Source organism: Leuciscus leuciscus (assembly GCF_965113295.1).
Source record: "Leuciscus leuciscus genome assembly, chromosome: 12".
NCBI lineage: Eukaryota > Metazoa > Chordata > Actinopteri > Cypriniformes > Leuciscidae > Leuciscus > Leuciscus leuciscus.
Window position 1 is genome coordinate 19130101 of NC_138736.1, and position 26981 is coordinate 19157081.

General features: G+C 39.5%; 1 long non-coding RNA gene across 1 annotated transcript in view; it reads left to right on the forward strand.

Annotated features, from left to right (window-relative positions):
• The first annotated feature begins 9184 nt into the window (after positions 1-9184).
• The window catches only part of LOC309511575, a 202016-nt gene continuing 184219 nt past the window's right edge, over positions 9185-26981 (forward strand). The window contains exon 1 of the long non-coding RNA XR_014210686.1: positions 9185-9503. This is a non-coding gene — a long non-coding RNA (uncharacterized lncRNA). The remainder of the gene's footprint in view (positions 9504-26981) is intronic.

The window sequence follows — 26981 nt, forward strand, 5'->3', positions numbered from 1 at the left end:
AGTACATCAAGAAAAATATTATCCTGAATGTGTGTGGAAACAACGTGAATGTTCTAAAATGTGTCTGCAGAAATACAATGTGCAATCAGTGCATCAAGGGCACACATACGCAGGGTTTTTTTGCGCATCAATATAACGCAAACTAATGCATGCTTACTGTACAGCTCCTATATGTTACTGCAATCGTCTTTACCTTGATTGCAATGCTCATCCATCAAAACTTTACTAGCGAGAAACATAGTTTGCGTATATTCATTCCATACAGTGACAGCGAAACACACACTTGAATGAATAATTAATTGAATAAATAAAATGCAATGTGAGTTTGCCATCTCTCTGTCATCTCTGATGTAATCAGCCTGATTTTCTTTACATTAGCGCCGTTTTGGACTGATTGTTTGAAAGAATTTGCTTACTAAATCATTGGACTGAACACTTTAGCAAATTTAAATGATCTGATCGCAAACAGATAAGTGAAATCAGGTTAAAGGGTTCAAAAAGAAATTTCCGCCTACCAGAGTTACAGTTGCCATTGTAGATGCTAAGTGTGATACTCAGCTCTATATTTCTTCACGCCCTGACGAAACTTACCAATTCACAAAATTAACGGAATGCATAGCTGATGTAAAAAATTGGATGACTAGTAATTTCCTACTACTTAATTCTGAAAAAACAGAGATTCTAATTATTGGACAAAAAACGTCCTCACGTAATAACCTAGAATACTGTCTAATACTTGATGGCTGCTCTGTCAAGTCCTCGTCGTTGGATAGGAACCTGGGTGTGCTCTTTGATACCAATCTTTCATTTGAAAGTCACGTGCCTAGTATCTGTAAAACCGCATTTTTCCATCTTAAAAATATATCTAAATTTCATCATATGCTCTCATTGACAAATGCGGAACAATTAGTCCATGCGTTCATGACATAAAAGCTAGATTATTGTAATGCTCTTATGGGTGGTTGCCCTGCACACTTAATAAACAAATTACAGCTGATCCAAAACGCAGCAGCTCGAGTTCTTACCAGAACCAGGAAGTATGACCATATTAGCCCCGTTCTGTCAACACTGCATTGGCTCCCTATTAAACATCTTATACATTTTTAAATATTGCTGATTACTTACAAAGCACTAAATGGTTTAGCTCCCCAGTACTTGAGCGAGCTCTTAATGCATTATAGTCCTTCACATCTATTGTGATCTCAAAATTCTGGCCAGTTGATAATACCTAGAATATCAAAATCGACTGCTGGTGGTATAGATCCTTTTCCTATTTAGCACCAAAACTTTGGAACAGTCTTCCTAACATTTTCCGGGAAGCAGACACACTCTGTCAGTTCAAAGCTAGACTAAAAACACATCTCTTTGACCTAGCATATACATAACACATTATAGACTTTTATAATTCAATGTTAGGCTGCATAGATTAGGTCAGCCGGAACCGGGAACACTTCCCATAAATCCTGATGTACTCGTTACATCATAAGAAGAATGGCGTCTACGCTAATATTAGTCTCTCTGTTTATCCCAAGGTTTACCGCAGTCCGCCGGATCCAGGGCGTATCCAGATCTGATGAAGGACCTGCGCCTGGACGCGATGACAACGCAGTCCTGAAGTGTCAACTAGTCTCTCCCCTGTGAAGGCCTCCCCCCCTCCCTTTACCTCTCTACAGATAAAGCGTTGTCAGGATAATTTCGGTTTGCGTGGCTATGTGGAAGCAATCAAAAAAAGGCCAGACAAGTAGTTTGTTGAGGTTTGGTTTGTAGGGAAGGACTTCCTGCGCGCATATATTCACGCCTGCGCACATATATTCAAACACGCATACCTATAGACTAAACTCGTAATACGCATGTGCACGCCATCAGCGTTGGCGTGCTCACGGGTTATAACGGGTTCGCGTTTTTGAAGTTTCCGCAGACAGAACTTAAGAGTTTTCTGTTAAAATGGTGTCGTGTTAGCGGCCCCTAATGAAATGATCGTTGCGACGGAAGTGAATCAATCAAAACTAACTTTAGCTGGTCAATAACTTTATTCTAGAGCTGCTATAAAGCCAAAACAATCTCTGTTACTTTAATTTCCTATTATCAATGTAAAGCCGCTTTGGAACAATGTACTTTGTTAAAAGCGCTATATAAATGAAGATGACTTGACTTGACTTGACTTGATAAACCTCTGACTTATAAGGGTACGTTTCACACGAAACAATGCAGTAAAAACAGAAATGTTTTTCCTTTGCGTTTTGCGTAGAGGCGACAACTTTGTCAAAATGTTCCCATTTCACAATATGCTGCCAGGCCAGTAGTTGGAGATGTCACTTTGTAAAGAAAACACATGAGCATGACGTCAACGTTTTCACAAATTCGCGTTTTTGTAGTTGGAGTTGTACACAGAGATGATAACAGTATAGTTTTCAAAAACTTGCAATTTCACGCTGTTGTTGTGTAAATGAATGGCCAAAACGCATCAAAAGTTAAAAACGGTGTTATGTAAACGCCACATAAGATAATCTAACTGCATGATTTAAATTATGTAAATGATGCAATTTAATGTGCTTCAGTAGTTTATTTGCATTATTCTAGGGCTGTCAAATAAACGAACATAAATTAAATATTTTCATCATATAAAGCGATCATCACTCTTCAGATTAAGTAGCTCAATTCATATGAGTTACTTTTAAGATCTATTTGTGAACTTTCTGCATCAAAGCATCAGTTACAGTAAAAGTTACAAGTTAAAGTTACAGTAATTTGCTATTTTAACCATCTTTGAAATGCTAATATTGCATCTAAAACGCATGAAAAAGCATCTATTAAAAGCAGGTGGGTCTTGCTACTAAAACATTTTTGTTTAAAACTTAATTTAATGACGTCACACGTCTCACGGCTTGTGAGGTCACAGGTCAAGACAGCACAGAGTAAAACAGAACAGTGCAATGTGTGTCTGTGTCCTTCACCTCTCCCAAAGGATCCATATCAGAACATCATCGTTCCTCTCTCTCTCTCTTTCTTTCTCTCTCTCTCTCTCTCTCTCTCTCTCTCTGCTCCCCCTCTCTCCTCCCCCTCTCTCATTAAAACTCTGCGCCTCGGCTTCTAATTAAATCCCACTTGAAAGTCTTAAAAGTCAGACTCAGATTGATTCAATTTGCATTTCTGAACAGGGAACATTGCCTAAAAGGATAAATAAATTGGTTGAGAAAAAAAAATCCTCTTTTCTGCGAGCAGTGTTTTTTCATGTAAGACAACACTCACATGCCAACACATGCAAACACACACACACACACACATATATGCCCACATGCACACAAATTTATGTTGTCACCTTGCTGGAACAAAAATCATTAGTTGGATTGAACGACAACGAATTTATCTTCAACCTGAATTGTGTCTTTCGATACTACTGTGATAACTATGAGTGCATTCACACTCACACAATGACACACACGCTCATGCTGGGAAAGACAATTACCGTGGGTTATACTTACTCTGACTGGCAGATATCCAACATCACTGTTTGACAGCAAAAGAATGAGAGAAAAAAAAAGACTTTTAATACTCATATACCTGCACAACAATCAGAAATAGAGTGCTATAGCCCCTCACTGTGTGCCAGTCCCTCACATGGCTTACAACGATCCATTTCTTGATTTTACTCGACCGCACACTTGGTGGTTGAGTGCCTTTTTTCATCTATGAAAAAGTCGTCTGTATTAATTTTTCTCCTCAAGATATTAGTTCATTGAGCCTGTATATGACCACTGGTCATATGAGGTAACAGGCCATTGACAAGACCACAGACAGAGAAAAAGCTCTGCCAGAAGAGCAACAGTCACCCCTGTTGGTGATATTTGATATTGCACCAAGTCTCTATCGTAAAGAAGTTTTATTGTTTGTTGGATATTCACAAACCATTTACATTTACAGTATGTGACTATTATTATTATTATTTAACTACCGAAATCCTTAATTTGAATCACATTTTAACCAAGTTAGCAGACAGACATTTAGAATTGCAATCAGAATTTGTATTTCAATAATTATAATGACTCAGAATCAGAATCAGAATGAGCTTTATTTGCCAAGACTACACAAACACACAAGGAATTTGTTGTGATTTCCATGAGCTCTGGGTCCATACATCCGTCCATACATCCATTCATACATACATAAGTTGTGGTCAGAATTATTGGAACCCCTGGTAAATATGATCAAAGATGGCTGTAAAAATAAATCTGCATTGTTTCATACCTTTTGATCTTTCATTCAAATCATTTGCAAAGATCTAACCTTTCATTGAAGTAAAATAATTGAAAGTGGGAGGGAAATCACATTATGAAATAAATGCTTTTCTCCAAAACAAGTAGGCCATAATTATTGGCACCCCAAGAATATGACAAGGAACATGAAATTGTCTATGACTTCTTGTTTCACATGAATATAAATATGAGGAAACAAAAAGGCCAAATTCCCTAATCAAATTTCTTACAAGTATACACAAGAGGATAGAAAGAACATTTAAATAAGTAAGATTAAGAAAATATAAAATATAATAAAGTAATATACTTCTTTATTTTACAATACATTTAAACAAGTAATATAAATGTAATGAAATTAAAACAATCTGTCTAAATTTTACTTTTAACCCTCTACCTTTTTGGACCTCATACCTCCCCTTACATTTTTTTTTTTATAATTTTTTCAAATATATATTTCACCTGACATGAAATGAGGGGCTGAAGCAGGTGTGACGTTTGGGGGTGGAGCAGTCCTTTCATGAAGCAAAGCCACATGTGACACAGTGCCAACAATTGGTAAGATACATATAGGGCCTAACTTTTTAACATGTTGAAGTTGAAATAATTTTACATACAAATATATGCATGTGCATCACTATTATGATAGAAGTGTGATTTGATTGTTTAAATATTTATTTTGATTTTATTTATGTACTAAAACTGTGTTTTTGTTTGTTTGTTTGTTTGTTTTTTTACCATCATTGTGCAGTTAAGACCACTTTTGTTCAGGCAATATCATTGGGTTAGCATTATTAGTATGATGTAAAATAACATAATTTATGATGTATTATGAGGGACCCACAAGCTCCCAAAAAATGGGTTTAAATATTTGTTTCCCCCCAAAATAAAAATTCATGGCATAGAGGCTTAATAATAATAATTTCATTGTTCAACATATAATATATCATATTAACCATAATCTGTGGTGGTGAACACATAGTTTTAATAGTTTTAATTAATACTTAGATTTGGTGATTCATATTTGTATTGTTGCCATATATATCTATGTAAGTAACATCTTTTTAGGAGAAGGAAGATGAGATGGGAATGGGAAGAGAGAGTAGGATCATTACTAGCTGTTTTTACTGTATTGAAAAAACAAAACAAAAGAAGACACTACTACAAATTCAGGACCAGGTGAGAACGTAGCGGCATCACAAGCGTGTAAAAAAATAAATGCAATTAGACAGAACCAATCACAAGGCTTAAATACACAGGAGATAACTGAATGCTAAACAGGGGAATGTGAACATAATCAACAATCAAGGGAACAAACTAGACACGGGGTAAATAATGCAAAAGTCAAGTAATGCATTTATCTTCAAGATAATAACTTGATGCACATGCTGACCTGAACTGGTTCACATATTTTTGTGCAGCAAGCAATGGGAAACTATAATATTCTGTTATATATGCTCTCAGTTGTACTTCACATTCATGCCACCAGGGAGCAACCAAGCTCCATTGTCGATGACTCTTCCTGCATGTCTGTGTATGTAGATGGATAGAGGGAGGGAGACCACCTTCATTAACAGTAGGCAGATGAGTCACTAGGATGGAGGTGTGTGTGTGTGTGTGTGTGTGTGTGTGTGTGTGTGTGTGTGTGTGTGTGTGTGTGTGTGTGTGTGTGTGTGTGTGTGTGTGTGTGTGTGTGTGTGTGTGTGTGTGTGTGTGTGTGTGTGGGTGTGGTACACATCACCCCCAGGTGTCTTCACACATTGCAAAGATACTGAGACCTTTTTTGTCTGTTCTGTGATCCTGGCCTCTGTACATCTATTCAGTCACCTCTCATTTACATCCATTCAGTACCAGTTCTTTTAACTCAAACATTAGTTTTTATCTATTCACCTGCATAATTATTCTCCTAAATATATTATACATTACATAGAGATCTCAGAGTAACTATAATCTACTCTTGTGGTGACGTACTAAATTGCAGCGAGGGTATGGTTATGAGAATAATAAAATTGAAACAAGCCAATTTACAAAACAGCAAGCACACTTTATGTAACTCATAACTGGTGAGAAGACATTTGGCTGTATTTAGATGTGGAATGAATGTTATCTACTTCCTTTTGTGGTCACTCTTGTCAAACGCTGTATCCGCTTACATTTAGTTACGCCATTTTTCTAACAAAATCTGCAATAATTCTTTCAGCATCCTCCCCCAACATCTAAACACACACACACACACACACACACACACACACACACACACACACACACACACACACACACACACACACACACACACACACTTACCATATATAGTGTCTGAAATCTAGAATTTTCTAAATAATGTATTACTAAATATAGTGTTGTGAACTTCCAAAATATTTTTTATTTTGGATAAAATAAAATTATCTTTTTTATTACCCCCCCCCCCCCCCCCCCCCATGTATTACATTTGTCAATTAAAAATTTACTGTATGTGTTTGCATTATGACTTATCATATTTTAATGATAAATGTAACATTTATCTCAGCTAACGTGGAACATTCTCAAACTTTTGTTAATATTTTGGCAAGTTTTTTGCTTACACACAATTTCTGAAACTATGGCTCCATTTCTTGAATCTCTACACACAAAACCACAAAACACACATAACACATGCAAAACATCAGACTTCTCTTGCAAAAGCAAACAATTCATTCAAAACTGTTTTAACTGTGTTTGCGTAGTAACTCTACACACAAGCATCAAATGATTAGCCACATCCACGCCAAACTGCACACAGAAATGAAAAATGTAAAACACTTCTGTCTTGTGTATTTTGCTTGTTCAGTGTGCAGTGGAGTTACAGGAGTTACATAAATACTGTATGTATTTCTTAGTGATCACTTTAAAGGGGTCATGACATGTTTTTTTGTTTTTGTTTTATTATGTTCCCTTAGGTGCAATTATAGTATTACTATAGTTTTTTGGTCCAAAAACTTAAAAATGTTAGTGATTTATGACCTTTTCCCACCCTGTATCACATCCTCTGATTCAAACATTCTGTTTTGGGGGTGTTTCCCCTTTAAGAGTTCAGTGTTAACGGCCACTGTTATGATTGGCTAACGTCATTGGCTAAAAGTAGTTTTAAGATGAAATACATTACTTCCAGTTTGCGGCGTCGTTGTTGGGCCCAGAATAGTCGGCACGGCCTGATCTTTAAGTCAAGTCAAGTCAAGTCAAGTTTATTTGTATAGCGCTTTTCACAATACAGATTGTATCAAAGCAGCTTCACAGTATTACATTTAAATAATACAACAAAGTTTATTTCAAGAGGAATTTATTGATTGATAAAATTAAATTAAATATCCCCAAAATATCCCCAACTGAGCAAGCCAAAGGCAACAGTGGCAAGGAACCGAAAAACTCCATCAAGTGACCTAATGGTGTCCTAAAACTCCATCAGGTGACCTAATGGAGAAAAAAAACCTTGGGAGAACCCAGGCTCAGTCGGGGGCCAGTTCTCCTCTGGCATTTATGAGCTAGAGGCCGGATTGTAGTTTGAACTGTGGGATTATATGAATGCCTGGCTGAAGAGATGCGACTTTAATCTAGTTTTAAACTGGGAGAGCGAGTCTGAGCAACGAACAGTATCAGCAAGACTATTCCAGAGTTTTGGAGCCAAATGTGAAAATGCTCTCCCTCCTTTGGTGGTTCTGGATATCCTAGGTATGACCAAAAGCCTTGAATTTAGTGATCTTAAAGAGCGCGATGGATTATAGGGTGATAGAAGATCCGTTAAATAGACTGGAGCTAAGCCGTTTAGGGCTTTATAAGTCAGTAGCAATACCTTGTAATTAATACGGAACTTTATAGGTAACCAATGCAGTGATGATAAAATCGGTGTTATATGATCATATTTTCTTGATCTCGTAAGAACTCTAGCGGCGGCATTTTGGACTAACTGTAGCTTGTTTATTGAGGATGCAGGACAACCAGCTAATAAGGCATTACAGTAATCCAGTCTCGAGGTCATGAATGCATGAACTAACTTTTCTGCATCAGAAACTGATAGCATATTACGTAGCTTAGCAATGTTTCTAAGGTGGAAAAAGGCTGTTTTTGTAACATATGAAATATGATTTTCAAAAGACAGGTTGCAATCGAGTATAACACCCAGGTCTTTTACTGTAGCGGATAAAGTAACAGGACATCCTATGATGTTAAAGTTGTATTGTGCGAGGTTTTGAGGGCGGTTTTTTGAACCGATAAGTATTACCTCTGTCTTGTCTGGATTTAATAAAAGAAAATTACGCGTCATCCAATCTTTTATATCTTTAACACACTCTGTCAATTTGGAAAATTTTGCATTTTCATCCGGCCTTGATGAAATATATATTTGAGTGTCATCAGCATAACAATGGAAACTAATTCCATGTTTCCTTATAATATTTCCAAGTGGCATCATATATATTGAAAATAACAGAGGGCCTAATACAGATCCCTGCGGCACTCCATAGTTTACTGGAGTTATGATCGATTTTTCTCCATTTAAATAGACAAAATGGTAGCGGTCAGATAGGTATGATTTGAACCAGCTTAGTGCTTGTCCTTGAACACCAGTATAATTTTGTAGTCGATCTAAGAGTATTGTGTGATCTATAGTATCGAACGCAGCACTAAGATCAAGTAAAACTAGTATTGAGATACAGCCTTGGTCAGAAGCTAAAAGTAAATCATTTGTGATTTTAACGAGCGCAGTTTCAGTGCTATGGTGCGGTCTGAATCCTGACTGAAACTTTTCATAGATATCATTTTGTTGCAAGAAAGAGCCCAGTTGAGCGGACACCACTTTTTCTAATATTTTAGACATAAATGGAAGATTTGAAATGGGTCTATAATTTGCTAGATTATTATGATCGAATTGCGGTTTCTTAATGAGAGGTTTTATAACTGCCAGTTTAAATGTTCTTGGAACATGACCTAGAGATAAAGACGAGTTAATAATATTGAGGAGAGGATCTTCCACTACAGGTAACACTTCTTTCAGTAGTTTAGTTGGTATAGGATCTAATAAACATGTTGTTGTTTTAGATGAAGTGATAAGTTTATTTAACTCTTTTTGTTCTATAGTTGTAAAGCACTGTAATTGTTCTTGCGGGGTGATAATTGAAGCTGAATTATAAGGCGCGATTGAAGATTGAACGTTTACAATTGTGGTTCTGATGCTTTCTATTTTCTCAGTGAAGAAGTTCATGAAATCATTACTACTGAACTGTAACGGGATATTTTGTTCGGGTGACGTCTGTTTATTTGTTAGTTTAGCCACGGTGTTAAATAAAAACCTTGGATTATTTTGGTTGTTTTCTATTAGTTTGCGGAGGTGCTCAGCCCTGGCCGCTTTTAGGGCCTTTTTATAACGTGACATACTGTCTTTCCACGCGATTCTAAAGACCTCTAAATTAGTTTGTTTCCATTTACGCTCTAAAATACGGGTTTCTCTCTTTAAAACATGCGTAGTATTGTTATACCATGGTGCTTTATTTTTCTCTCTGACCTTTTTTAATTTAATAGGTGCAACCTCATCCAATGTTCTAGAGAGAATGGTGCTCATAGTGCTAGTTAGTTCTTCTAGTTCATCTGTTTGTTTGGGTTCAGGCAGCAGCTGAGACAAATTAGATAAGCAATTTGAGAAATTATCTATGGTGGATGGAAGGATTGTTCTGCCTGGTCGATAACGCGGCGCTGCATGACATATTACAGCAGTACGTAATATGCAAGTTACCATGTAGTGATCAGTGACTTCATCACTTTGTGGAATGATATCTATATCGGTTGGATCGGTTCCATGTGATATAATTAAATCGAGTGTATGATTAAGACGATGTGTTGGTCCGGTGACGTTTTGCTTGACCCCAAATGAATTTAATAAATCTGTAAACGCAGCTCCTAACGCATCATTTGGATTATCTACGTGTATGTTAAAATCTCCAACAATTAATGCTTTATCGACATTGACTAATAGGTCTGAGAGAAAATCAGTTTCATGTAAAAGTTTTCTGGCAAAGCCAGCATCATACTACGATTTGTTCTCAAAACAGTCATCCTTGAAATGTAGAGAACACACGCTTTAATTAACACTGCCATGACTGGGACGTCCGCAAAAAATAAACTGCATCCATTTTTCCCTGACGTCTGGATTGTTCGGCAGCGTATTCAAACATTTTGTTTGTACACAGCCAGGAACAGCACATCTGCGTGGCAATCTTCTTGTAAATAGACCCACTCGCTGCACGTCAACTGAACACCTGTGGGCATGACAACGATGCGATGATGTGAAATGAGGCGTAGTTGTCTTGCGCTGGAGGCGGTCATATGCAAACGACTGGTACGTCACTTCGTACCGTGACGTCATTTCTTACCATGGATCCCCAACAAGCTGTAATTAGAGCTTGATTAAATAAATGATTTGTTTATATTGGGGAGGACATCTTAAGCTATGAAACTTGCAGGAAGTTTTAATGGTACAAAGGCCTCTTATATACCAAAAGATCAAGGCAAATTTGGTTTCTCATGTCATGAGCCCTTTAAGTATAAGTGTTTTCACACATGACTGTTGGGTGTAGGTCATCAGTAAATAAATGTGGCATTTAAATGGCAGTGTTTCCCAAATGAAACAAAAGAGCTGTTAGTTTTGAATGCAAAAAGTTTGTTTTACAATAGCAAATGGAGTGTAAATCACATAATATGCTTGCAATTTTGCAGACTTGGTCTGAAGATTCGGCACATGAGTGAATGGTTTCACTGAGAGAGCCTCAAGTCCCACTTGTAGTGTCTAAGCAATAAAACAATTAAAAAAAATAAACTGTAAAGTTATCTTGTCTTTAATAATGTTCTCAGTGTCAGGGAACAGACTCAGAGACAGAGATAAGGTTAAACCCAAGTAGGATATTTATTGACAGTAATGAATTTAACAGCAAGCAGGTGAGTAATAGAACAGTAAGAATAATGATGAGCATATGAATATGAACTAACTGAGTCTATTCCTGAGTCTCTTTCCTTTACCAGGACGAGAGCGGAGCAAAAGAGTAACTGTGAGGTGTGTGCTCGTATCCTAGTGCAGATTGGAGAGCTGTTGGGAAACAGGTGTAGGTGATGGCAGAGTGAGTGCAGGTGAGACGTGCATACGTGACATCACCCAGCTCCACGACGGCTCCTGACGCCCACAAAAATGTAATGGTCCTTGACAATGTAGTTTAGTGTAGTTCTAGAGGGCCCAGGTGGGAGGGTCTGAGGCATTGAGGGAGAACGATGAGTGAGAGGGCAGTGGAGAAGTTGATGAAGGCAACCACCACAGAGAGGGCCAAACTAGAGCCAAGATGAGGACCCATGGCAGAACCGATGGAGGGTAAAACCAGGATGGAGCCTGGGTTCTGACTGACTGAGGTGGAGACCCAGGCGAAACTGAGGAGACGAAGAGTTAGGGTGACACCACTGGTCTTGAGGGCCAAGGCAGAGCTGACGGCTCGTGGGACTGAGGCGAGATCCGGAAGACCAGTGAAGCTGGAGAGACTGAGGATGACTGTGGAGCTGGAGGGAAGGTGGAGCCCGGTGGAGCTGAAGGGATGTAGGGTTGAGGCGTAGACAGAGGCCTGGAATGCCATGGCAAAACCAGGGCATTGTCTGACCAAGGTAGAGCCAGAGGGACAAGGTAGCCCGGCGGAGCAAGTGGGGTGACGGTCCACGGTGGAGATGAGAGAGCATGGAGCCATGGTGAAGTGGATGGGTTAGAGGGTGGAGGTGGAGTCCAGGGCTCTGAGGCCAGAGTTGGAGCTAGGCTATCATCAGGCGGAGCTGGAGGCTGCATAGCCAAACCATTATGCAGTGCCACTGAATGAGAACCTGGGGGGCTCACAGGAGACTGACTGGGTTCGGTAAAGTAGGTAGGAGAGGGAGGCTGGGTGGGACCATCGGAGATGCAGGAGACTTGGAGCTGGGCAGGACCCAGGACCCGGTCTGTGGCAATCATTGGCTCTGGCTCGTTGGCGGGTGTCCCCACAAAGATGTCCCCATTTTTTGGTCCCAATCAGGAAAACAGCTGATAAATCATACTAAGTAATTTGAAAATGCAAAAATGCAGAAAGTTTTCTGTGATGGGTAGGTTTAGGGGATAAAATATACAGTTTGTACAGAATAAAAAATCCTTATGTCTATGAAAGTCACCATATAACATGGAAACCCAACATAACAAACAACATCCCAAAATACAAATTTGTAAAAAAAAATCTCAAACTGTAAAGAATCCTGAATCTGATACATTGTGTGACCATACAACTGTCTCTGCAATTCAAACAGCTAAACAAACATATTAAACAATGTCCTAAAGGACATAAAAATAAAAAAATAAAAAAAAATTAAGTGATGGTTAGGTTTAGGAGTAGTGAAGGAAAATACCATTTGCTAAGTATAAAAAAAAAGAGAAGTTAAATGGAAAGTCTTTGTAATGACAGAAATACCAACATGTGTTTGTGTTTGTTTGTGAGGGTTGTAATGGGAATGTGTGATTCTCACTGAGGAGGAGTATTTATATTAGTGTTTATGTATGGGCGAGGGCGTATGTGTGTATACATGTGTCTCACGAGTTCCACAGCTGTATTTTATGAGCACTTAGTGCAGGCACACATTTGCATGCCTGAGTCAGCACGCTTGCTTGCATCATAAATTCCCCGCTCTGTCATTGGCCAATGTTATGACTCAGAGCTTCACTGCGTGGGTGGTGCACAATACCTGCGGACTTCAACACACTTGAGTGTGTATGTGTGAGTGTGGATTTACCTCTGGGGGTTTGTGTGCTGATACACTCTTCCAGACAGTGAGTGGGTGATGTCTTATGGGGATGGATGGAGCTGTACCTCAGAAGTGAAAGGGTGCAGTGAATGAGTCACACTAGCACTTCAGGACTCCCCCACAATTCCTCAGTAGTCCATTATGCTCCACTCAACACTCACATGGATCGGCACTGTTAAAACCCTGGGCTTCTGATAGCCTACTGTGTTACGTAATGATGTACTAATTGAAATAGTTTGATTTCGGATATTCCCATGTTCTCTGGGATTCTATAGCACTGAAATGTATTGACCTTCAGTCTCACGATCAAATCTAGATAATCTGATTCACTCATAAATGTGTGACATTACATAGATAAAATGGGTTGTGAATTGATGGTCTTGAATTGAATTACCTTTTGTTATATTTTTTACTTTTACTTTTTTTTTAAAATGATTTCAATATTTAAATGTAAATAAAATACATAATCTAAATAGTAAAAAACAAAACTTTATACAGTATATACATATATATACGCTACAATTGAAAAGGTTGGTAAGATTGTTTAAAAATGTTTTCCATTACATTAATTTTATGAAGTATACTTAAGTAAAGTTCAAGTATATTTTTAAGTATACTTTATGTAGTAAGTATGTAGTAAGTATACTAATATTAATGTACTAGTAGTAAACTTGTAAGTGTACTATTTCAATGTTGCTTGAGACTAAATTGGCCCACTAATATATAAAAGTGTATGTTTAAGTGCAGGCTTCTATAAGTGTAACAGTAGTAAACCTTAAGTGCACAACTAGTTCTGAACTATGTTTCTCATTTTTACTGCATCTATACAACAAGTGAACCTACAAGTATACCAGTTTACTATTTTAATACTTATAGCAATTTTTTTTAGTTTATGTAGGTTCACTTTGAAGTATACTCTCAGTAAACAACTAGTTTATTAGTTTTACTGCAAGTCTACTTGTAAGTTTTCTTTCTTCAGAAATCATAATAATATGCTGATTTGTTGTTCAATTTCTCATTATTATCAATGTTAAAAAACATTGTGCTGCCTAATATTTTTATGGCAACTGTTATACATTTTCTTTTTTAAATTCTTTGATGATTAGAAAGTAAAAGACAGCATTTGTTTGAAATAGAAATCTTTTATAATATTACAAATGTCTTTACTTTTGATTTTGATCAATGTGTCCTTGTTGAATTTTTTTTTTTCTTAAAGGTTCCACAGACATTTAAATGATATTATAGATCTAAAAAAAACTAAGAATTTATTAAAAAGAAAGTTAGAAAAAAAAAAAGGTTTCTCATCAGTGAAAAGCTGACACTGGCGCCATTGGGTTGCATTGCACCTATTACATTCAGTCAAAACAAAGTCAAAACAAAACATGGTGGGATTACTTCTATAAACAGTTCACTTGAAGAGGAACAAGTTTCAAAATGAGGTACACTGTGAGCAAAGCTTTATCTCTCTGTTTACAAATTTGAAGGAACACTGAAAGCATCATGAATTTATCTGTAGAGTCACTGTGACTGTACAACACCTCTTCTGTTTTGCTCCATTACTGTTTGACGTAATGAGAGAGGCAGCAGTGACTTCAATGCTCCAATCACATCATCACACTGACCTTGCAGAAGGAAGTATTTTTAGTCAGCAATTTGTTCTTTCTCTCCCTGATTTCTTCTTTTTTTTTTTAATTCCACACATTTTCCTCTCATGCAAGACAGACAGTAGAGCAGCTTTTAAAAATGGGATAATTCACCTACATTTTTTTAATTTTGTCATCATTTACTCTACCCTCATTTTTCGAACCCATGATTTGTTCAAACAGTAAGGGCTTCTAAACTCTGGCCTTCAAGAGCCACTTTCTTGTACAGTTTAGTTCCAACCCTGACCAAACTCACCTGCCTGTATCTTTATAAAGCCAGGTGCACACTGTGCGATTTATTAAAGTTCTATAGGATTGTTCCCTGTCAGACTGTGCAAACATGATCCTCGCTGTAAGTCATATCAAACTGTAAGATCTCAGTTGTCATTAATGTCAGACTGTACGACAGTCAAGACGCGTTAAAAACGGAAGCACGCAAGGAAACTTGTCCGAAGTTTTACATCATCAATGAATGACACGTACGTTCACAGTGAGCTGCATTACACGAGGGATTAAAATGGTGGTCATGGCTTTTCATGAAAAACGAAGACAATTTGAAGGCTGTCGTAGGAGAAGTCACACTGCAGGACTGTGATTCAAATCTTCTGACACTGCCAGAATTTCATCTGGGGTCAAATTTGATCGCAACGGTCATTAATCAGCTGTCGGTGAACATGTCAAACTAACGATCAAAGACTTCAGATTTTAGCCTAGGATCAGAGGAATCTTTTAGGATTTGCAAAATTTGTCTCAGACACCCAAATCGTGGCTAAAATCACACAGTGTGCACCCGGCTTAAGGTTGCATCTGAAAACTTGCCATACTGCCCTATCAGGCAATGACTTTGCAGGCAGTGTTTGCGCACCTAATAAAGTACCTCATGAAACTGGTTTTGGACAGACTTCTGAGGCAACCTAACAGTTTAATGATATTCAGCAAAATAGTTAGAGCTTTGGTGGTAACTGAGCAAATATTGAAATTGCTTGCTAGAAATGACATCAAAAAATGGAATACGTTGGTCAAAAACATACATTTTCACACAAACTGACCACTAACTGCAACTTTTAGATGCCATCTTTATTTTTTAGCTTAACTGTCACAGAATAGAAAGCACAGGATTGTGGCATATCAAAGGCAGCAATTTGCTGCATACATCTATGCTGCCTTCAAAAATCAATGAGGAGTCCGTTTCCCGAAAGCATTGTTAGCCAACTATGGTCGCGAGTTCTGTCTTTATCAGCATAGTTCAACGAGTTGCTGTTTCCCGAAAACAGTTCTAACAAACATTCGCAAACAGCATCACAAAGTTGTGTGGTTGGAATGACAGCTATCACGAGCTGTGCTCCCGGGAGAATGGCGACTCCACCCCCAGGCATTTCAGCTGATCTGGAGAGCGTTCGGGGAGGCTCAGGTAGACCTGTTCGCCTCCTCAGAGACCTCCCACTGCCAGCTGTTTTACTCCCTGACTGAGGGAACATTCGGCACGGATACACTGGCACACAGCTGGCCCCGGGGCCTCCACAAATATACGTTTCCCCCAGTGAGCCTACTTGCGCAGATACTGTGCAAAGTCAGGGAAGACGAGGAGCAGGTCCTTCTGGTGGCTCCCTACTGGCCCACCTGGACCTGGTTCCCAGAACTCATGCTCCTCGTGACAGTCCCTCCCTGGCCCATTCCACTTTATTTTGATGGTCCCTTTAACACATTCTGTTGACTATAAGTAACATTGCACCTACATGTCTACTAACCCTCATTAGAGTGTTAGTTAAGTATTAATAGACTGGTAAGGGTTAGGGTTAGATTAAGTTGACATGTAGTTGCAAAATTACTTATAGTCAGTAGAGTGTCTGTTGGAGGACCATCACAATAAAGTGTTTGCAGATATTAAGCAGACAGTCTACTTATACTCCAATGAAAGTTAGTTGACATATAGTTGCAAAGTTACTTATAGTCAACAGCACGTTCAAAAGGGACCATCAAAATAAAGCGTTACCGGACCTTCTGACTCAGAGTCGGGGCACCCTATGGAACCCGCGTCCGGACCTCTGGAAACTCCATGTCTGGTCCCTGGACCGTCCACGAGACGTGCGTACGCCTTGAAGTGGAACCTGTTCATCGTCTGGTGTTTTCCTTCTTGAAGCAAGGGTTGGAGTGAAGGCTGTCTCCCTCCACCCTCAAAGTAAATGCTGCCACTATTTCAGCGAATCACAACCACATAGATGGCAAATCAGTAGGAAAGCACGACCTGGTCGTCAGGTTCCTTAGGGAGGCGAGACGGTTAAACCCTCCTCGCCCCCCCTCCATACCCTCTTGGGAACTTTCCCTGGTGCTTCGAGCACTTCAGGATGCTCCCTTTGAGCCTTTGCAGTCAGCAGACTTAAAGCTTCTCTCCTTGAAGACTTTGCTGCTGATTGCACTGGCCTCTATCAAGAGGGTAGGGGACCTGCAAGCATTTTCGGTCGATGAATCGTGCTTAGAGTTCGGGCCGGGTGACAACCATGTTGTACTGAGACCCCAGCCTGGCTATGTGCCCAAGGTTCCTACCACTCCCTTCAGAGACCAGGTAGTGAACCTGCAAGCGCTGCCCCTGGAGGAGGCAGACCCAGCCCTGGCTTTGCTCTGTCCCGTTCGCGCTCTGCGTCTGTACATGGACAGAACTCAAAGTCTCAGGACCTCAGACCAGCTCTTTGTCTGTTACGGAGGCCAGCAGAAGGAAAATGCTGTCTCCAAGCAGAGGATGGCACACTGGATAGTGGATGCCATCGCCTTGGCTTACCAAGCTCAAGGCGTGCCCTGCCCGCTCAGGTTGCATGCTCACTCCACGAGAGGCGTTGTATCCTCCTGGGCGCTGGTACGTGGCTCCTCGCTAACAGATATCTGTAGAGCTGAGGGCTGGGCGACACCTAACACGTTCGCTAGATTTTATAGCCTATGTGTAGAGCCGGTCTCCTCCCGTGTTCTCACCCTAAACGGGTAGAAGAACTGACAGGCCCGGCTCTGTCTGCTTGCTGCACCCTACTGTGCTCCTTATTCTCCAGAGTGAAAAACCTGTGAGTCCTCCAACACCCTTGGCCCAGACATAGTTCAGATATATTCAGAATTTGGAACATATCGGTTTTCTTTCTTCAGAAATCACAGTGTGTCCGGTGCCAGGCCTTTATCCGTTGAATCCTTGAGAACCGGGTCTAGGCTGGGTTCCATATGTGTGACCCTAGGGGGATCCCATATGTGTATCTTCCACGGCTGCTCCTAATCGAAGCCCGTGTCTTCCCTTGGGCTAAGTCACCCAATAATCATATGCAGTACAACCTTCTGGTTAGTCCATATGTTTATCTCCATATAACTCCTTCAGGGAAGAATGTGGTTTCCGCAGCGTTCTCCTTCCTAACAGAAAAGGCATGCTTTCCCAGTTTTATCCAATAATCTCACTGTAGGGGTTATCACTGAACAACAGTGACAGATACACTCTGTGTAAGCCCTCTCCTATCGTCCTTCCAGGCAAGAAGGGGTAGAGGCTTGCACAGGGCGCTGGATGGGGTGCAGCAGCTGTGGGCGCTTTGGTAGGGATTCCTATTCGTCAGTCACGACGTACGTCAAAGTGACCGACTAATAGGGAACGTCTCGGTTACATATGGTAACCCTCGTTCCCTGAAGGAGGGAAAGGAGACATCGTCGTCACATCTGCTGCTCCCCAGTGGCCAGCTTATCAGGCTTGGCTCCTCAGCAAAAAACTGAAGTGCAATCGCACCCGCTGATCATTATATACCCTCGCTGCGTGGCTGAACAGCTGATGCAAATGATTGCACGCCAATGTGCATTGGCTCGTTTAGTTTCACTCAAAGTAGATTGGCCTTTGTAGCGATATTCCTATTCGTCGGTCACCACATACGTCTCCGTTCCCTCCTTCAGGGAACGAGGGTTACCATATGTAACCGAGACGTTCTTGTTTGTATGACGTGGACTCAATAAATTCTGATCTTGAGCAAAATAAGCAAGCTGACATTCAGTACAATCTTTATCTTTTATTTGGAATACATACAAATGTCATTTACATCTTTTAGTTTGTTAAGAGATTTAAAGCGTTGTTTTTAAAGAGTATGCATGTGTGTATGTGCTCTAGTACGCAAGGCAGAGCCTATTTTGAATCTGGAAATAAAGCAAAATGAGAAATAGTCCTCAGATGCCATGTCCGTAATTTATAGCAAAACATATAGCATTCATTCGATCTCAAACAGATTAATTAAAATAAGTTATTTCTCCACCACGTGTGTGACATCATTAACCAACGTGGTTAAACGACTAATTTGCGACAATTCGGTTTTGGGAAACAGTTGTGACTAGTTGATTTCTTCAACAATGCATCGTACTATGGTAGTTAAGCAGCGAGTTACGTCATTGTATGGGAAACACATCCCAGATGAAAGTATCTCAGGAGACAGGAAGTGAAGCTTACATTGGATTTCTACCTTAGAATGCATACTCCGAAGGCAACATTTTTAAGCTTTTGGACGCAGCCCAATAATCCTGAAGACCTTGATTAACTTGTTCAGGTGTGCTTGATCAGGGTTGGAGCTAAACTTGGCACTTGGCAGGAAAGTGATCTTGAGGGCCAGAGTTGAGAACCCCTGATTTAAATGAACTGTAAAGGGGTTAACTCAGAGCTCAAGCCGAGCCTCGGGTTCGAGCCTCCTCCAAGGACAGGTAGCCAAATTAGTTTACTATTAACCTTTAAGGCTGAATGGGCAGGCGAACTAGTGAAATATATTCAAGAAAATATATTGTTCCCATTTACAGCCTTAGTGTAGCTACTTTTCAGAGGAATGGTTTGTCTGTAGTTTAATGTTCTTGTAGCTTGACATTTTAACATAGCATCCACTGCAACACTTCAGAGCCCATATATACTAGAGTTGTGGGGGAAAATTAAGCTCGATCTGCTGTGACATCACAGACATGGTGCATTGTGGTCTATGGATCTACCATAAGTGTACATGTTGAGTTGACTTGCTCCTTCTGTCAATGGGTCTAGGGTCTGTCCAAATAAACGTCCCTCATCCACTTGATAAAGTTGAACCCACTTCAAAAGTGCTATGGGAAGTTTGCGAGTGTATGGCTGCATCTGAAATCGCATACTTCCCTGCTAGGCCTATATAGAAGGCGAAAGAAGGTCGACTTGAAGATATAGAAGGTTCCTTTAATTGTACACTATGCACACAGAAACAGCCTAGGACAGTACATTGCAGTATTCTAATTTTAAATGCACTCATTGTGAAATATTATGCCCCTGAGATGATCTCATCCATCAATGACTTTTGTCTCCTACACAAGGCTATAAAGGTGTGAATAATGACTGTGCCCACATCAGCCAGTGACACACGCCTCAACTCACCAAAACATCAGCCACTGTCTGACTAACAGAGAATTTTAGTTAAAGGGAAGTGATTGAATAATACTCACTGTGCAAAAGCAAAAATAATACTGAGTGAGTTAGTGAGTCTGTGATTGTATTTATCTGGAAACTTTGTAACATTCATTTGTCAAGTTGTTTTGAGATTATTTAGATTGGCTGAACTCACATGGGCATGTATATGTTGACTTCACCTCTCAACACATACCTGCTCAATGTTCCAGGCAAACAACAATCCAGTTTATACCAGTTTGACATGTCAAGACAGCAAATGCTATGGTCTAAAATACTATTGCAACAACAACAACTCCTTCAAACATTAACAATGTATCTACTTATCTCCTTGCAAAAAAAAAAAAAAAAAAAAAAATGCTGTTTTGACAACTACAATTTTTAAGTCTTTAATATTTAATGGAATAGTTGACCATCATTCATTTCAGAGGATGAAGGCTTATTTGTTGTTACAGTCAGAATATTTGCACCTCTATTGAAATTTGGCAAATTGTATTAACTTTAAAAAACTGTGAGAACCGTGACTCTCCATTTAGGTTAACTTGGCACAAAGTGTCTTGAATGACATATTATATTTTACATGACTGCAAATGAGTCTGTTCAACCATATGGCTTAAAGAGGTAAAAGGTTCACCCAAAAATTTAAATTCTGTCATTATTTACTCACCCTCATGTGAGTATGCACTCTTAACTCAGACCAAAAACATTGATCAAAGCACTTGTATGAAGATTACATCATATATGGACCCCAAACCGATTGCACCATCAACATTGATTTAAAGAAGACCACCCAGTTCAAATAACTCAATTTCTTAATAGCATCTGATGGCACCATCTGGGCATCAAAGGGGCATGGCTCAAATCAGTCACTGGACCCCTGGACTATGGGGCAGAGTGCTGGCCCACCCCAAATAAGCACAAATCCTCAATGCCATGGAGATGAGGATTCTCTGGTGGACACCTGGCTTGCCCCATCTTGACCATGTAATGAATGAGGATGTCTGACAAAGACTTGGAGTTGTTCCGATTGTTGAGAAGATGAGGGAACACCTCCGATATGTTATGCGCAGCAATTAGAACTCTCTTTTAACGGCGTTTGGTGTTTTAAGCCCCCAACGGCGCCTTCCAGGCAGCGAGGGGATGGGTAGGTTTAAGGTTGAGGGTAGGGTTAGCTGCCTCTAAGGAGCCATTGGAGGCTTAAAACACCATCGAGCTCTTTTAACCCAAGGGGCTGCCGACAACGTGGAAAACCCCCCCAAAAATTTGATGGACAAGAAGGATCAAGCCAAATGGAGAAGAGAAGCAGAGCAGCAGACCCTGTGAGCCCACAGAATAAAAGCTAGGAAAGAGAGGTCACATGTTGTGTGAGAACCACTGAAGACATTTATTTATTTCTACTTTGAACCAACTAAAAAAAAAAAAAAAAAAAAAAAAAAAATACAAATAAGTATGTCTTTCTCAAATTATGTAATGGTTTGGTTTAATCCTTAAGTTTTGATGTATTAAACAAAAATATTTATTTTCCCAAAGACAAAAACACTCATACAAAATAAAAAGATTATTTATTATAAAAACAAAGCTAAATTAGCTATTAACCCAAAGTAGAATTTTCACTTCAGGTAATACAAAAAAAAAAAGTGTGTATATTTAGTGTGTATAAATTGAATATAGTTTACTTACTACAAGTACAGATAAATTCGAAAGACCTCACTGTTTATTGTGATCTCTTTTTAAAACATGCATTATATTCTCTGTTACATACTTAAATACACCAGAAAAATGAATAAAACCCACAATAATTTCCACAGTCAAAAATTCACTATAAATAAATGACACTGTCGTTTCACTTGTATTTTATTAACATTTATTTTCACTTTGCAATTACTTTCATGATATCCCTTTCAATTCTCCTCATTAGTGTATACCTTGCAGGTAAAGCTGCTTCACGAGTCAAGTGTTGTGTTTAGTAGTGAACACTTTAACCTTGTTCACAAGGATTCAGCAGTCTCATGGGAATCAGAGAGACCTAAACAGATGGGGAGGGCTGCCTTCGTCAGAGAGAGTCCTCTGGGAGGCAGATTGCTGAAGCCTGACGACGGTGGGGGAGGGATGTTGTTTATATGTGTGTGTGTGTGTGTAAGGAGACCAAGAGAAAGAGTGGAAGGCTGCTGACGCAATGATACTCATTGTGGGGTGTGTGTGACGTCCAGACAGCCATGTAAATCATGAGCGCAGTGAAGAGGCTGGCTCCAGCCTAACTGCCCAGTCAAGCGTGGCCTTTCACAGGCAGAACTCTGGAGCACAGGAATACCTTCTCCACTACGGTTAAACAGATGATAGATTGAATTCAGAAGTATAGTCAGAGCACCGTTCTACAACACTGAAAGCTGTTACATTTTCAACGTCATTCGCACTAGAATGTATGCATCTATGTACATTTATCAGTACTGCAAACCAACATTTGATTCAAAACTAGCCAGTGACAGCTAAATCTGCAACCATTTTTTGCGCATATTTGATTGTTTTTTAAACTGCTAAACTATGAAAATCAAAACAAATCTCCATTTAAAGCTACAGTCTGACATTCCCAGTATTTTGTTAACAGGGTTGCAAAAATCGCAATCCTCATTTCAAAGAAAATAAAACAATTTATGTAATAGTTTGACCTGAGGTGGATGGACAGCACATTCTGTGACTTATCATTTGTTGAAATTTGTAAAGAAGATAGTACTGTATTCCTGAAGAGCTTGGCAGTAGCAATGCCAAGGTCATGGGTTTGATTCCTGGGGAAAGTAAAAATATAAAATGATAACCTTGAATGCAATGTAAGTTGCTTTGGATAAAAGTGCCAACTTTCTCTTCCTTTTTGATTTTTTTTTTTTTTTTTTTTTGTGGTTGAGCACCCTCATTGAGCTTTTTGCCCATTTGGATGTGCGCACTTTTGAATCTTTGATAAAAGGGTCTCCCAAATGTATTTGTACAAAATAAGAGGCATTTACTGCTCGAAAATTAAAATACATTTTGCTTTAGTTGTGTTCGACTTGAAGCAGCGCTGCACAGACCGATTGGTGTTACATCCCAGACAGCAACATAGTGTCGGCCTAGTTCCGGCCCACATCTGGGCCTTGTGGAATCCAACTCTGCCAGATGTGGGCCGGATCTGGGCCGACACTATGTTGCTGTCTGGGATCAAAGTACCGTGAGAGCGATTAGACAGCCGAAGGCTTCGTATGCCTTTGAATTGCTCTTGCGGTACTTTGAAGTCATACACAGATCAGTCTGTGCATCACCAATTCAGGTCGAATAGATCTTTTAGTGCCTTTAAACATAAATTTGTCATTTCTCTAAAAACAAGTTGGTAACACTTTATTTTGATGGTGATTTATTTTTTATTTTTTTACTTAAAGGAACACGCCAACTTTTTGGGACTTTAGCTTATTCATCGTATCCCCCAGAGTTAGATAAGTCCATACATACCCTTTTCATCTCCGTGCGTGCCGTAACTCTGTATGACTCACCCACCGCTAGCCTAGCCACAAAGACTGGAGGGAAACGGCTCCAGCTAGCATACTGCTCCCAATAAGTGCTGCAACTTGGGCGGAGTGATTTGTTCGCAGCACCTGAGAAGCCCCGTGGTGAGGAGCAGAGAGTTCGCTTAGAGTTGGAGTAAATCACTCCGCAGAAGTAGCAGTGCTTCGCCTTCTGACAATATAGTTCCCAGTATGTATACGGTTAGAAGATGGCTGTGTCTCATGTGACCTTGTTATTTGTACACGCTGTGACTATACAAATCACAACATGTAAATAGGAAAATGTTGTCGTTATTTTGTCACTTATTGAGAGCAGTATGCTAGCTGGAGCCGTTTACCTCCAGTCTTTGTGCTAAGCTAGGCTAGCGGTGGGTGCGTCAGACAGAGATACGGCACGCACGGAGATGAAAAGGGTATGTATGGACTTATCTAACTCTGGGGGATACGATGAATAAGCTAAAGTCCCAAAAAGTCGGCGTGTTCCTTTAAGTAACGTTACACTTATGTGTCGACTAACTCTCATTAGAGTATTAGTAGACTGTCTGCTTAATATCTGCTAACACTTTATTGTGATGGTCCCCCTACAGACATCCTACTGACTATAAGTAGCTTTGCAACTATGTCAACTTATTCTAACCCTAACCTTACCAGTCTACTAATACTCGATTAACACTCCAACACTCTAGTTAGTAGAAATGTAGGTGCAACGTTACTTATAGTCAACAGAATGTGTTAAAGGGACCAAAATAAAGTGAAACCAAAACTGGTTTTCAGTCTGTTAATTTATTTTCTTTTAAGATTAGCTTTTTTAAGAAAAAATATTTTTGTAGTGTGACAGCCGATAAGACACTGCTACAGTTCCGTTACCCCAACAGCTGCTCAACTGCTGCCTGTTTCTCAGTCGGGTGGAATAATGTTGCCTTGGAAACAGTTAACATGGCAATTAATATTTTGTCAAGCTGCCACTGTGCTGATTCTTCCAAGGCAGTTTGGATAACTGACTAAGGACTGTTTCTCATTGAATTTATTTTAGTGCTCATATTAACATGTTACAGTATTCACAGAACCCACTTAAGCAGCGTGGTGCTGCGTAGCAGGAGTGTAGCTGAAAATAAAGTTTCAACTGTTTTTGCTAAACTCAACAGAAAATGTGAATATGTAAATCTTTAGGAATATACGATTTTATGAAGACACATAGTCAAGTCAAGTCACATTTATGTATGTAGAGCTTTATACAATACATATTGTTTCAAAAAGCTTTATAGAGATAAACAGCAAAACAGAGATCAATGATGAAAACAGAATTCAGGAAGTAATTTGGACTTGATGGGTGATTACTAATAATGACAGACATTCAAACCCTTTTTATTAACCCATTTTCTTTATTATTTAATGTTTGTTTGAATAAATAGATCATGAAAACAATATAGTATTTGCTATATTTGTTATGTGTAAAATACTATATTAGTATTTTTATAGCGAACTTGCAGTTTAGATTGTGTCTCCTTGCCCACAGTACATCACAGGCGGGGACACTTGCAATCTTTGTGTAGTCTGCTTGTGAGCGGAGCATGCACAGTATCTCGAGGGGGCTGACTGTGTTCATTGTGAACGTCTTCCACTGATGATGCTCCAATCCTGCCTGTCCCTCTTCGAGGCGCCCCTCAAGCATGGGACACACCAAGCCGAATATTTGCATTTTGGAATGCTCGACTAGGATAACATATCAACTGCAGCCGACATTTTATTATTTGTTGTTGTGTTTTCTAATAACAGTTCCAATAATAAGTTTTATGTTTTTTCTATGATGTAAACAAAGGTCAAAGCTGTTTGGCTCCGCTAGCCTGCTAGCTAACATTACAGTGTTGATGAGTATTTACTACTCGGGACTCTCGCTTTTGTTAGATTGTTCACTGATCCTTAGAAACTTACCACATGAAACATCCTGTAAAATCCGTGCTTGCAAAGGTTCTGCACAATCCTCTAGTTTGTATACATTCACAGGGTCTGAATCGGGCTCAAACTGACATGGCAAAATTTCAAAAATGTATGCCATTGTTAATATTTACTCCTGAGCAGATGAAACTCACTGTTATGGTTAGGGGCGTGGCATTTCTGGAACATGCTTTGAGCGGTTCGCCAATCACATTACAGTGGGCCAGCTAACCAATCAGAGCACATTTTGTATTTCGGAAGGAGGGGCTTCATCGAAACAGGAACTAACTAGAGCGCTTGAGGAAGACTGGTAAGAGAGGTGCTGAAATAATGTAAAATATGTGAAAAATAATTGTTTTTTTCAACGATCAAGCATGATAACCTAGTACACCCCAAACACAAAATCAAGACTTTGTAAAAGTTTCATAATAGGACCCCTTTAAACATAACCATTTCGGTCAATGATTTCGACCCTCCAAAACTGTTCCAGACAAAAATGAAAATTCATGGTAACTCCTGATAACCATTTTATAATTATGGCAGTTAATAATATAAATACTTTTTACACATCAGAAATGCTGTCGGTGTGAAAGCACAAGGTGAACCTGCTTTTGCAGTCATGCTGTGGTGCCACTTACACTCTGTTTTGTGTGTGGCATAAAAAAGGCCAAATACAGAGTCATACTGTTTTTTATCTAGATAAACTGAGTGATGACTAAATAAATGCTTGAGGTGTTGCTGGTGTAGCCCATGGATTGCAGTCACCTGTCTACATACACATGTATGACACTGGCTGAATGAGTCAACAGAAAGAGAAATGGAAAGCCGTCTAAGAGACAGGGTGGAGACAAAAAGAGCAATGTACGGTAACACTGAGATATTACAGCTGTTTGTACATGTCTGCATGTTGATGTGATCAGAATTCAGAGGTAATATGGCTTACGGCATTCTTTGAAAAGCTTGTATGACTAAGATTAAAAGAATTATTAGCGGTCCAAGCACTTAACCCTCTCGTGTTTGCATTGATTTTCTTCTTCTTCTTCTTCTTCTTCTTCTTCTTCTTCTTTTTCTGCCCTTAAAGTGTATGGCCGTCAGAGACCATAGATCGTGGAGACCCCAAAATTGGCAGGATGGTCCCAATTGTGCACCGCTACTCTGACACATAAACACACATCCGTTCGACTCTAGGTGGCGTCGAAGCATTGCAAAAGTTATAAGTTAATTAATTGATCCGGCAACAATCATTTTTACGAGTTGACCTATATCTGCTGAACGCAATGTCCAAGCTTAACGAAACTTGACAAAGGGGCATTCTGAGGAAGCACACCAAGTTTCATAAAACTCTGCCAATAGGGGGCCCAACAACAACAACAAAAAACGATTA